The sequence below is a fragment of the Panthera tigris genome, chromosome B4, assembly GCF_018350195.1.
Source record: "Panthera tigris isolate Pti1 chromosome B4, P.tigris_Pti1_mat1.1, whole genome shotgun sequence".
Taxonomy (NCBI): domain Eukaryota; kingdom Metazoa; phylum Chordata; class Mammalia; order Carnivora; family Felidae; genus Panthera; species Panthera tigris.
Window position 1 is genome coordinate 37,786,304 of NC_056666.1, and position 14,090 is coordinate 37,800,393.

The 14,090-nt window shown below is 48.9% G+C and overlaps 1 protein-coding gene across 4 annotated transcripts in view; it reads left to right on the plus strand.

Annotated features, from left to right (window-relative positions):
* The window catches only part of TSPAN9 (tetraspanin 9), a 202,636-nt gene that overhangs the window by 31,768 nt on the left and 156,778 nt on the right, over window positions 1–14,090 (plus strand). The gene's annotated exons all lie outside the window — the stretch shown is intronic.

Sequence of the window (14,090 nt, forward strand, 5' to 3'; positions counted from 1 at the left end):
CTCTCTCCTCTTACTCTCGTATTGAGTGGAGGCTGGGGCAAATTGCTTCCAGATGAGGGAAGCAGTTTGGGGAGTGGAATTTGTGCCCTGTCTCCAGACAGCAGCCTCTCAGGGCCTGAGAGGGCCTTGTGTCTTTGTGTTTGGCCTATCAGACAAGCCCTTGTACTTAGAGACCTGGAATTTTTGCTACCGACTGGGGCTCAGCGCCCCGAGGCAGGTGGGCGGGAGACCTCTGCAGATGGTCTCCCCCTCCCTGGAGACACAGCCTCCCTCTCTTTCTGAGTGAAGTCTGGGCCAAAGTGCCCTGTATTTTATCTCCCCCTTTTCTTCCAAGTAGCTTAGGTCACTTTCAGAATGTCACTTCCATAATCCTCATATTTATTGCTCCCTAAGGAAGTAGGAAGATTTTGCCTTGTCTTAAAAAAAAAAAAAAAAAAAAGTGCTGGGGGTCCCTGGTTGGCTCAGTCTGTAGAGCGTGTGACTCTTGATCTTGGGCATGTGAGTTCGAGTCCCACGTTGGGGGGTTGAGTTTACTTAAAAAAAAAAAAAGTGCTGCCGGGTGGGAAAACTGGGGGAGTGAGGCTGGGGTGGATCAAGGGAGGGAAGCCCAGGCCTGGGTGCAGCTTGCCTGGAGTGGGGCAGGGAGGGAAGAGCTGAACTGACTTGGGTTTGTTCTTTTTAGCTTTACCTTTGGTGTCTGAGTGTGTGGGAGGTGGGGCTGAGCTGGGACTCCCTGCCCTTACCTAGCAAGTGGTCTCAGAGAGCTGATGCGGCCCTGGCCACGTGAAGTGAGGGGGATTCTGGAAAAGAGAGGAGGTGGCCGCCTCAGGCCAGACTCCCTGGCTGCTCAGCTTCAGCGTCAGCGGGGGCCCTGGGGCTGGGGCTTGGAGGCACTCTCCCAACCTTGAATACACACCACCACCCACAGCGCCAGACCTTGGTGGGCCAGGCAGGGGAGGGTACATTGTTCCGCAGGGTAGAGAGAGGACCATTTTGGGAAGGAAAGGCTCCTTCTTGGCTGCTCAGATCCCAGCGGGTTAGCAGCCACAGAAGCAGAGCAAACAGGCCCCTGACTTTGTTTCTATTTCAGAAACCTCACTGTTGCTGACAGGCCACCACCGCAGAACGTGGCATCATCACAGGGCCATGGAGCTGACAGCCGCCTCCTGCAGTGGGGGTGGGGAAGGGGGTGCTGAGGGTGGGGGCTCTATCTAGACCGCTGCCTCCATCAATTCGAGTTAGAGTGGGGGAGGGGCCAGACGTGCCTCGGCCTTGGCCGGTTCTCCTGACCTCACAAGCCAGCAAGTGAATATCTGCCTCAAAGACTGAGGGTGGTGAGGCAGGACAGTAAAGGGTGGGAAGTGGCCTGGAAACTTGGATTGCATTCCCAGCTGGTTTGGCTGACCAGCCAGGTGACTAGGGCCTTCTTTCTAGTCTTCCCACCTGCAATCTTTCTGAGCCTTAAAGCTCCAGCTTTCTCAGGTCAGGGTGAGGAGAGAGGACCCAGGTACAGAGACCCTCCCTGCCCCTGCCCCTGCCCAGCCCCCAGATGCCAGGTGCCCTTCCTCCAAGGCCTTTGCATGGTGGTTGTTAGGTCTGGCTTTCCTTTTCTGTTAGGGCACTGGCTTCATGGTGGCCTGTGCCCTGTCTGGCTGCCAAATGCTCCAGAGACTCTTAGGTCATACTCTGAGCCAGCCTCCTGCCTCAGTGTCCCCATTCTTCACACTCAGAATGGTATTTTTCTTAATTTATATATTACCTTGTTCCAGAAAAGATGATTAAAACAAACCCAAATACCTGGCAATATCACTGGTCCGTTTGTTCCTGGCTTGAGTTTCACCTGTTGGCTAGGACTCTTATCTGTGGTCAGCAAATTGATGGTTTGTGATGGGTCCCCAAGGCTTTGAACTCATTCATCCTTCCTGGAACAACACTGGGCTGTACATTCTTTACAAAGTCTTGAGGAGCCATTGTAGATGTCCCCTCCCTCCACTAAGTGTTCCCTGCCTCCCCTTTGCTGAGGGTGCCTTTCCTTTGTGACCCTGTAGCGCCTTGGGTGAAGGTTTTGAGAGGAATAAGACAGTTTCCATATAGAGCCTAGTGGGATAGACAGTGAGGCATCTTGCCTTTATACAGGTAGTGCAGGGGCCCACATCAGAGGTGCTCTATAAATGTGTTCGCCTTAAAAATCTGAAGAAGTATTCATTCTGTACTCACACTTTATTGATACTTGGTTTGGTGTAGAATTCTAGGCTAGGGATTTTTGTGTGTGTATGTGTGCAAAATATTGCTTAGTTTTCTTTTCAGTTCCAGGGTTACTGTCCAAAAGTCTAATGCCATTCCAATTTTGATCCTTTGTGGGTCACAAAGGATTTTTCTCTCTGGAGTTGCCAGCGTCCTGTGTAAAAGTCATCTTGGTCTAGCGTTCTGAAATATCACAAGTGACATTCCTTAGTGTGGATATACGTTCATGCAAGGGCACCCTGGAACCTTTCACTCTTGAAGCATACATTGTCTAGTTCTGGGAAGTTTTCTTAAATTACTTCATAGATGATTTTTCTCTTGCCACTTTCTTTCTTCTTTCCCCTGGAGCTCCTAGAATTTGGATACTAAGTCTCCTGGATTGGTCTTATAATTTTATTTTCTTTCTCTTTTCTACTCTCACCCCTTTCTGGGAGATTTCTTCAGCTTTTTTTTTTTTTTAATTTTTTTAACATTTTTATTTATTTTTGAGACAGAGAGAGACAGAGAGTGAACAGGGGAGGGGCAGAGAGAGAGGGAGACACAGAATCCGAAACAGGCTCCAGGCCCTGAGCAGTCAGCACAGAGCCCGACGCGGGGCTCGAACTCACGGACCATGAGATCATGACCTGAGCCGAAGTCGGACGCTTAACCGACCAAGCCACCCAGGCGCCCCGATTTCTTCAGCTTTTTATTGAGGTTTTCATGTTAATTAGCATATTTTTTAATTTTTAAGAGTTCTTATGTTTTCTGAATATATCTTTTTTTTTTTTAAATAGCATTCTGTTTTGGTTTCATAGATGCAATATCACCTCTTATTTCTCTGGTGCTATATAGTTTTATTTTGGGGGGAAGTATTCTTCCTTACCAATGCCTATAAGGTGTGTGTACGTATGCTTTTTCTGTTTTTCCTGTGACAGACCTTTGGTAGTCTGCTTACATCTGCGTGGGGCATTAAGCTCTGTGTGTTTGTATGTGGCAGGCCCTTGTGGACTCTGGGCCTAATGTGGGGTGACCTGGTGGGCCTATTTCACTTAGGAACCAGTAAGTTAGTATCTTAGGTATTTTCTCTTGAGCTGTTAAGATTTCCTAGAGGGGAATCTTCTATTAGTCTACCTGGAAAGCCTAAGGCTGACCCTCTATGCCCAGGAACCTAATGGGGAAGAGGGCAGGGATTTGGGCCTTCTTGTACTTCAGCTTAGCCGTTTCTAGCACGGTGCCCAGCATTTCCTTTTGCTCAGTTTCTCCATTCTGCAGACCTTCCACTTTACCCTCTCCAAAGAATAAACCCTTGAGATGGGGAGGGACACTGACCTGTCTGAGGCAAGTTGGGGAGGAAGTCGGGGGGCTTGGGACTCTTTCTTAGGCAGACCTGTAACCAGGCTTCCCTGGTGCTGCCGGTCCCCACGCCTTCTGGGGGTTCTGGGGGGCCAGTGCTTTGGGATTCAGCGCTATCAGGTTTCTTAAGAGAATTAGCCTTTGCCCTTGTGCCCTCCAGTCTCTAAAATTGCGTGGCTACCATCTTCCCTTCTGCTCTCTTCGAAATTGGGGGCTTATGCCTGCAACAAAAGTCTCTTCTTTCTTGTTTTAGCGAGGTGTCAGGGACCAGCCCCGGTGAACTCACGTGTTCTCTCTGAGAGCTTTGGCCAAAGCGTAGTTGGTATGTTTAGTTGCCCTTCTGTGTTGTTTTTCACGGAGCAGGGGGTGTATTCCTTCAGCCTTTGTGGGAACGGAATGAAAGATCATTTTATTATGCATGCTTATTGCAGAACCCCAGTACCCAGAGCTGTGCCAGTGACCCACGAGACCCTCAGCAGTCGCTGGCCGAATCAATGAGTGAACACGCGAATGAATTGCAAAGAGACTTGGAAACAAAAGTGGAAGCAGAAGTACAATTCATTTGCACTGAAAGGCAAACAACTTAACACAACTCTACACCTGTTAAATATCAAACTGTTTAACAGACTTGATGGCTAGCGGTGGGGACACTGTGGACTTTTTCCTCATCTTGGTTTATTTTCTCTGGCCGTAGTGAGCATGCCATACTTCTGTAATTTTTGAAGAGGAATTAAATGAAGAAGAATAAGAATGTGTCTAGTTTAGAATGTAAGCCTAGGCACATAGGAACCTAGGTACCATCTAGGGCTTTGGCAGCCTTTCAAGGTCATTCTACTGCCTTGGACCTTGGTGTCTTCCTCTGTAAAGCAAGTGGCTGGACCAGATGCATCGAAGTTCCAAAGTGCTAGTCCTGTGACTCCAGTACTGTCTTCTCTTGCTCCTGTTATGACAGTGTAGGTCTCTTGTGGAAAAGAACTGCCCCTACTTCCTTTTTTTTTTTCTTTTCTGACCTAGAATGCCTTTTTTGCCTGCATTTCTGCTCAGCTGGACCCTTCCAACCTTCAGAACAGAATCAGAGTCTCCCTTCCTTCCTGAACAGTCCTCCGCTGCTCCAGGATATGCCAGTCTCCCTTTCTGCAGCAGCCTTTGGCTTTTTTAGTTTGCAGTTGGGTAGAAAGGAAAGAGCCTAGACCTTGAAGCCCCATGGTGCTGGGTTGGATTTTAATTCTGCTGTTTACTAATAATGTGACCTTGGACAGTTTACCTGGTCTCTCTGAGCTTCAGTTTCCTCATCTTCTCAAAGGGAATTTGTATTGAAAGTTATCTCATGGAGTTTACATGAGAATTGAATATGGTATGTATTTAAAGTGCCTTGGTTAACATGTGACACAAAATAGCCCCATCACACAAGATGATGGTGCCAGCAGTAATGATCAGTATTTCTGTGCATTACTTTATTTACTCACAAAGTAGAAACTTCTATTATTTTTATTTTTCCAGTGAGGAGATGGAGCTGTAAAGAAATAATTTGCCAAAGGTTACAAATCAAGCACATTCACCTTTTTTTTTTTTCAAGTGTTTTCCTTTTCTTCTTCTTCTTTTTTTTAATGTTCATTTTTACTTTTGAGAGAGAGACAGAGCACGAGCAGGGCAGGGGCAGAGAAAGTGGGAGACACAGAATCCAAAGCAGGCTCCATCTGAGCTGTCAGCACAGAGCCCGACACGGGGCTCGAACTCACGAACTGTGAGATCATGACCTGAGCTGAGGTTGGACACTTAACCTACTGAGCCACCCAGGTGCCCCATCAAGTGCTTTTTTTTCTCTTTAAGTGTTTTTGTGTTTGCACTTCCTCCACGGATACTGATCTGTGAGCTGACTCCATGTCAGGTCTTGGTGCAGGGAACACAGCAGTGAGAAGACAAAAGTTCCTGCCTTGATAAAGCTTGTCTTCTTGTGTCAGAGCGGGTCAGTGAACAAACAAACACTGTGTAACAGGCAGAGCGAGCGTGGAGGTGAAAATGGGGCAGCACTAGGCACCCACTAGGACTGTGAGAGGGCGATGGGGAGAGTTATTTTGTGTTAGGAGTCAGGGAGAGCTCCTCTCATATGGGGATCCAGAGACCTCAGGGGGAATCGAGGGAGCAGGCCTCTTGAGTGTCTGGGGAAGCACATTCCAGGTCTTGGGCGCCAGTGAGTGCGACTGTGAGTAGCAGAGCTGAGGACGTGAACTTGTTTCCTCAATTCCTTGCTTCCTCTTTGAAGTCGAAGACTGCCTCTTCTTTCTGTTTTGTGTCCTGTGTGACATTGGATAAAGAAAGTGGAGGGCACTTTGGTAGATGATCAAGAAATATTTTTTGGTTGATGAGCACTCCCACCCATTTCTTCTTAACTTGCAGTTGGGTAGTGCCTATGTAGGCACAGGGTTTGTACATAGTCACCACTCTTGGATGGTTCTCAGCCCCCTTCCCACAGTCTCCAGGGGAGCACGGACTTGGGAGCATCGCTGCCTGCAAGGCCTGCCCTCCTCTCTGTGCTGCAGCCGTGCTGGGCTTCTCTGAGCCCTTCACCAGGGCATATGCTGCCTTCCCCAGGGCCTTTGCACACGTGGCTCCCATCTGCTCCTTCACGTGTTAGTCAGGTTTGCCTACAGGGGAGCCTTCCCTGATCCCTAACCCGGGTCAGTCCCCTTGTTCTGTGCTCTCATAGACTTGTTGGTTCTTTCCTTCATAGCATTTCTCTCCATTTATAACTGTATACTCACCTGTGTGGTCCTCAGACTCTGAATGTCTTTCTCCCTGGGCCATAAACTCCAGGAGACAGAGGCCTAAACTGCTGTTGCTCATCCCTTTTCCTCCCCTGCACCTCCAGCATCTAGCACAGGAGTTGGCAAATTTTGTGAGTAAAGGACCTGATTATAAATGGCTTTGCAGATCGTCTGGTCTCTGGTGTTAGCTACTTAGCTCTGCCCTCGAAGCACAGAGGTAGCCATAGACAATACATACACGAATGTGCGTAGCTGTTTCCCAATTTATTTATGGACATCAATGATGGAATTTCATGTAATTTCCACATGTCATGAAATATTATTCTGCTTTTTATTTTTTTCTAACCTTATAAAAATGGGAAAATGATTGTTAGTTTGCAGACTTTATAGACAGCAGGCTGGATTCGGCCAGCCTGTAGTTTATGGACCTCTGATGTAGCATCATGCGTGGCTTATAGTAGGTTCAGTAAGTATTTGTTGAACAAGTGGATGGCATCTTGGACACAGTAAGAAGTAATGAGTTTATGAGCTGCTGCCTTCCCTTGATCTACTCCATAATCTCTATCCCTTATCAGATTCCCCGTGATCTGTTAAAATCAAAGAAGATACTCAACTGGTTCTTTTTTTTTTTTTTTAATTTTTTTTTCAACGTTTTTAATTTATTTTTGGGACAGAGAGAGACAGAGCATGAACGGGGGAGGGGCAGAGAGAGAGGGAGACACAGAATCGGAAACAGGCTCCAGGCTCCGAGCCATCAGCCCAGAGCCTGACGCGGGGCTCGAACTCACGGACCGCGAGATCGTGACCTGGCTGAAGTTGGATGCTTAACCGACTGCGCCACCCAGGCGCCCCGCAACTGGTTCTTTTTTAAAAAACAGCTTTATTGGGGTGCCTGGGTGGCTCAGCCAGTTGAGTGGCTGACTTCGGCTCAAGTCACGATCTCCCCGTGCATGGGTTCCAGCCCCGTGTCGAGCCCTGTGCTGACAGCTCGGAGCCTGGAGCCTGCTTCAGATTCTGTGTCTCCCTTTCTCTCTGCCCTTCTCCCACTTGTGCTCTGTCTCCAAAATAAATAAACATTAAAAAAATTGAAAAAAACTTTATTAAGTAGTAATTTACATATCATAAAATTCACCCATTTTCAAAGTGAGCAATTCAGTAGTTTTAAACGTATTCTCAGTTATGCGACTATCATCACTATCAATTTTAGAACATTTCATCCCCTGTCAGAGAACCCTGTATGCATTAGTAGTCATTCCCATCCCCACAAACAGCCCCATTCATGTACTTTTTTTCCTCTATAGATTTACCTCTTCTGGATATTTCATATAATGGAATCATGTCATATGTGGTCTTTTATGACTAGTTTTTCACTTAGCATGGTATTTTCAGGGTTCATCCATGTTGTCGCCTGTGTTAGGATTTCTTTTTAAGACTGAGTAATATTCCATTGCGTGGACATACCACATGTTGTTTGTCCTTATTCATTTATCTGCTGACAGACATTTGAGTTGTTTCCACCTTTAGATTGCTGTGAATAAAGCTGCTGTGTTCACGTACAATTTTTCCAATTGTTCACATACAATTATTCTCCAAAGACGGCTGCACTGTCTTACACCCCACCTAACAGTGTACAGGGGGTCCATTTCCTCCACATCCTTGCCGACAACTTTTTGTTTGAAAATTTTTAAGTTTATTTACTTATTTTGAGAGAGAGAGAAAGAGAGAGAGAGAGAAAGAGAAAGAAAATGTGTGAGTGGGGGAGGGGCAGGGAGAGAGGGAGGGAGAGAATCCCAAGCAGGCTCTGTGCTGTCTGCTCAAAGCCCCACGCGGGGCTCAATCTCACAAACCTTGAGATCATGACCTGAGCTGAAATCGAGAGGCAGACGCTTAACCGACTGAGCCACCCAGGTGCCCCTATTTTAATTGTTTCAACGACTCTTTTACTGCTTGTCTTTTTGATTGGCCAGTTCTTTTTTCATTGCACACACCTTTGGTTGTGAGACAGTGGGCTGAATTGAGCACCTAGATAAGTTCCATCATTTTCTTTTGTAAGAGCAGTGCATGCTTATTAGAGCATATTTGGGAGACAGAACCTGATGGCTGTTAGCAATGTCCTTGTGGCACTTGGTCACAGCCCGCTAACTCTAATAGGTCCCCTAAGACCAAGGCAGTTGCCATAGCGAGCAGTGCAGTGGATCAGGATGCGGGCCTGGGGGCTCAGAATGCGGGGCACAGACTGACTCTGCTGTGCCCAGATGCTTGACATTGGCAAGGTGCTTAGTCTCTGTAGGCCTCTGTTTTCCCCTTGGCAAAAGGGATTCACTCATGCATTCACCTTATTCAGCACGTCTCTTTCGGGCACCTACTATGTGGCAGGCCTAGCATGCACTTTATGGGTCATGGTAAAGATGAAACAGAGTCATGTGTATGAAGTGCTGAGCATAAATGATAATAGTACAAAACCAATCAACAGACCCTGCCCTTCCTGAGGTCATCTGGCTCCTCATAGCTTGTAATTGTTGTCAGGTGAAGATAGCTTGTCAGAGGAGGAAGGGTCCTCAGTGGGTGTCCTTCTCACTCGTGGCTTGTGCTGGATCCCAGTCCAGCAGCCAGCTTCTGCCTGGACGTTTCGAGTGATGAGCACCCCCTCTGATCACTGGACAGCTCTGGTTTTCAGATCTGCTTCTCTGGAGCCGTCTTTTGGCCTTGTCTCTGCTGGCCGAGCCTGGGAACGCGCGCCTGCTCCCTCGTCCACATGACAACCCTGGAGTATTTGACAACAGCTACCCCTGTACCTCTTCTCCAGTTCCACCAGCTGTCTCTCAGATAACTTCATTTCTAGACCCCACTGCCCCGGTGGCTGCCTTTGGATGCACTCCAGCACTGTTTTCTGGATTCAGCCTGAGCCTTCCCCGTTGGAGATCCACACAAACCGAGCGCCAGAATGAGTTGTAAGCCTATGAGGGTGACAAATCTTCACCTTTACCAGCAGGATGGTTTTATGGAAGAAAGTGCTCAGGAAGGAAAGATAACTTCATTCAAGATTACAGAAAAAATAAAATTCTAGCTAAAGCCTGTCCATTTCCCCCTACTGCTTGCCAAGCTCAGTCTATAGGAAGGCAGCACAGACTGCCCTCATCATCTGGCTCCTGATGGGCGTTGCAGGGGCAACCTGCTTGGCTGAAAGGGTTTGTGATTGAGAGTTTGAGTGTTCCCCACTGTCACCTCCTGTCCTGATGGGGCAGAGCTGTTGATACATTTCTTGGGCTCCGTTTTATAAGCTGCTGGAGGGAGATGGTGACAAGCAGCCTGTTAATAAAAGCACTTTAGCAAAAACAACACGAGGAAGGGGGAGGAATCAGAGCTCTATCATTTGTCTGATTTTTGTATCCTAGGGCCTCTTTCTTTTTTTGGTAGGAGAAATCCAAATATGTTTAGCAATTCCTGCGCTGTTGCCTGTGGGGTAAAAACCTAGTAGTTTTAGAATTGGGAATAGTCTAGAAACCCACAATATGCCCAGCTCTGCCCCGAGGCAGGAACGGTGAGGGAGCACACATTTTGGGCATTTCCCACTTCCTTAGGCCTGAGTTTTTGAAAGCCCATGCCTACATTTCTTCCTGTGTTCCAGGCTGATTTACATAACTTTATTCTTCTGTGGTTAGTTACTCATTCAGAAATTCCCCTGTCCATCTGTTCTGGGATTCTGAGTCAGTGGGAACAGAATACTACGGTACATTCTGGCCCCTGCCTCCTCCTGTTCCTCCTCCCTGCCTGGAGGCAGAGGCAGAGGCCAAGGACCAGGATGTTTGTCGAGGCCGTCAGATCCTGGTCTGGCTCCTCCAGTTGAAGGAAGCACCTCAGGGGGCAGTTGCTACAGGTGCTGGAGCCGCGGGGTCTGACTTGCCTGCAAGCTGTCATCTCAGGGCTTAGCAGGTGAGGGCAGCCTAGAGGCGAGAGGCGGCAAAGTGAATGGCCAAGGCTCACCTCCCAGTTCACACACCAGCCACGCTGCTCCCCGTCGTGGCCCTGGACAAGTTCTCCCAGACCCTTTTTCCCCTGTGAAATGGAGACACTAAAGGACACGTTTCAGCAGGTTACTGTGACTATGAAGTGAGTTAACGCGTGTAAAGCTTCTAGAACCTGCCCGGCACGTAGAAAGCATGGTGCAGCTGTTAGTGGTGGTGAGCAGGATGGTGAGGATGACTTCTCTCTTTCCTACTGGATTACCTGATCCCTCTTTTTTTTCCCTTTTGTTTATATTTATTGACACATATGGGAAAACTTTGGTGTGAGCTCAACCCCATGGCGTTCCCCCTCAGAGGCCTTTGCTCCCCTTCCTTCCCACCGCTGACTGGTGCCTTCACTGCTCCCAGACTCTGAGTGAGAATCTGCCAGAGGCGGGTCTCCCAGTAGCAGGAGACAATTTCACGTCCCTGCCTCTGTCTCCTCATCTGTAACCTGTGGAAAAACATCTACCACTCCCTCTTCTTCCTCCCAGTCCCCTCCAGAGATGGGAAGAGGCTTCAGGCACCATTATTAAGCATGACAGACAGGTTACAAAGACAGAACTTTGGCGGACGGTAGGGGAGAGATGGAAGGCACAGGGCCAAGGGCTCAGTAACCCTGGGGCAGGGTTTGGAGGGGGGTGAACTTGGAGCTGAGTACCTTCCTTGGGGTACCGTGAGCACAACAGTATGGGTTACACTGCCCGCAGAGAACGTATGTGGGATGTTGTTTATTTATTATTTATTTATTTAAAAAAATTTTTAAATATAATTTATTGTCAAATTGGCTAACGTACAGGGTGTGCAGTGTGCTCTTGGTTTTGGGGGTAGATTCCCGTGGTTCATCGCTTATACAACACACAGAGCTCATCCCAAGTGTGTGGGATGTTGTTCAGAAAATCAGTCTCAAGTGAATGTTCTTCCAGCTCATTCTGATCCCCACCTGGACAAGTGCCTATGCTTTTTGCCCTCAGGATGCTCACGAAGGGGCTAGGGGCAGTTTAATACTGGGAAGAAAGCCTCAGTGACATGAATAACCAGTGGTTGTTACTTTCCCTTTATGCCTCAAGTACTATGCTAGACATCTACTTTATAAGATGAGGAAAACAAGGCTCAGAGGGGCTCATTAGCTGCCCCCTGAGGTCATACAGTGGGATGTGCCAGAGAAGGATTTAAACTCTTCTCCGGGGGATTCCAAAGTCTGTGGTCTTTCCAGGAGGGGAAACTTGATTCTGAGCCCCACGAGGCCTGTTGGAGTCTCCACATCTCTCTTCTGGCTTTTCTGGAGGATTGGTGTGAAATCCTTTCTCTCAGCCACATGATGTTTGTGTGTTCTTTTTTATTCTGGTAGTCTCAGCCCTCTCCCCTTCCCTCACTCTTTCTCCCTTCTCCTTCCTCTGGCCCACTCCAACCCGGAGGGGTATTTGGGGTATTTAACCTGAGAACCTCCCCCTGGTGGCTGGTGACACACCAGGCCAGCCTGTCACCTCCAGAGATTTGAGGAGGAAGTGAGCCATCAGCCGGTGAAAGAGACCTGTGCTAGAAGGTGTGAGTGACCCTGGGCTTTTGTGAGAAGTGTGGAGAGGGGAGATGGGGAGGTGAGATGGCTGTGTTTGCTGTGCTCTGGAGATGTTTCTAGGTGACAGCGTGGAGCAGCGGGGGAGTGGGGGAAGCCGCAGTGTCCTGACATCACAGGCCTGGCAGCCGGTGGCCCACAAATATTGATGAGGCTGGCACTTGTGAGGGACAGTTGCAGAGCCATCTGGATAAACTGAGTCTATAACAGGGAGGGGCTGCTGGGGGCCTGTGCATTTTTGGTGAGAGGCCCAGGCCCAGGCCTTATTGCCACAGGCTCATTCACAGACCTCGGGTCAGCCACAGGCCCTCTCTGACGTTTCCTCTTCATAGAATGAGAAGGTTGGGTACGTCTTCTCGAGGCCCTTCCAGCTCTGCCAAGTTATAGCAGTCCCTGTTTGTCACGCGCTTCCTGTGTGCCGTCCTGTGGGAAGCCTGACGGGCCTAAACCCATCAAATCCTCCCGACACCAGGCTTTCACTTGCCCTCGTTTTGCAGATGAGGAACCTGACGTTGAGAGCTGAGGTTGCAGTCAATCCAGTGGCCCCTAGATCAGGTCCAGGCCACTCGTGTTTTGTTTGGGCCCCTTTGGTGTTCTTGCTTATTTATTTAAACTTAAACACTGAAGAGATTTCACAAAAATAGAGATTTGGGGTTTAGAGATGAAAATTCTGGTCACATGGAGTCCACACTGCTAGGTGCAACAATTGGCCAGACCTGAGTCTCAGCCACCACCCTCAGATGGGGCCTGTGCTTTCCCGACCCCCTCATTGTTGACACAGTGTGGGAACGTGCCTGTAAACCCAGCTGGTGTCATTAACTTGTGTTTTCTACCTGCCTCAGGTTAAGGATGTGATATAACTCACACCGTGTAGGTCACACAGCCACTCACTGTTAGAGAGGCAGGAGTCACACTTGGCTGTCTTTGACCTTAAACCATGAACTGCCCAGCGGCTTTTCTGAGTGATTTCTTTCTCCTCCTCCTCCTCCTCCTCCTCCTCCTCCTCTTCCTCCTCCTCCTCCTCCTCTTCCTCCTCTTCCTCCTCTTCCTCCTCTTCTTCCTCCTCCTCCTCTTCCTCTTCCACTTCTTTTTCTTCCTCTTCCTCCTCCTCTTCTTCTTACCCTTCCCCTTCCTCCTCCCCCTCCTCTTCCCCTTCCCCTTCCTCCCCCTCATCCTCTCCCACTTCCTCCTCCCCCTCCTCTTCTCCTTCTCCTTCCTCCCCCTCCTCCTCTTCCCCTTCCTCCTCCTCCTCTTCTTCCTCCTCCTCCTCCTCCCTTTCTTCTTCTTCTTCTTCTTCTTCTTCTTCTTCTTCTTCTTTGAGAGAGAAAGAGAGAGAGATGTGGGGCTCGATCTCAGGACTGTGAGATCATGACCTGAGCTGAAATCAAGTCAGATGCTTCACTGACTGAGCCATCTTGGTTTCTATTTACTGGCAGGTTGAACCCAGGAGACCCCACCTCCCCACGCCTCAGAGTGTTGCCAAAATGCCATACAAAGAACATGTATTTTGCCCCAGGCAAATAGAGGCAGGAAACAGAGATGTCTATTCAGACTGTGGAGGCCTTGGGATTGGTCAGGGGTCCCTGAGGGATGGGCAGGCAGGATGCTGGGCCTCCCAAACAGGGTGGGGGCTCTGAGGGGAGCCCTGGTGGAGGTGGAGGTTTCCTGCACTTGATGTTGGTCTGTCCAGCTGTTTCCTCCTGATAGAGCATTTGGACAATGTCACAGTGACTCAACTCCCAGCACTGTCGATGAACAATAGCAGATCTGTCCAGGGTCAGCGAGGGAGTGGCGGCTACACCAGTCAACCTGCTTCCAGGCTCCCCATTGGGAGGAGCCAGTGGCACCTTGAACCATCTCCCTTCTTGCTCTTGGTGCCCCAAAGTCCTGTTCTGGATGGGTTGCATTCAGGCTGTTGCTTTTTGGTTTCCCTATAGCTTGTCCTCACTCCGTCATTGTGCACAGCTGACCAGAGCTTTAGAGGCTCCGTGCTGACCAGCTGCCTGCCTGCCATCCAAGTCGGGCTTTGCCAGACCTCCCTTAAATGGGTTTGAGGTTAAGTGGGTTTGGCACAATCCATGAAGGTTCTGAATCTCTACCCAGGCATCCAGGACCTGGATAAGCTTCAGATGAGAAAGACAGCTGTAGGATTCTTTAATCTCCTCC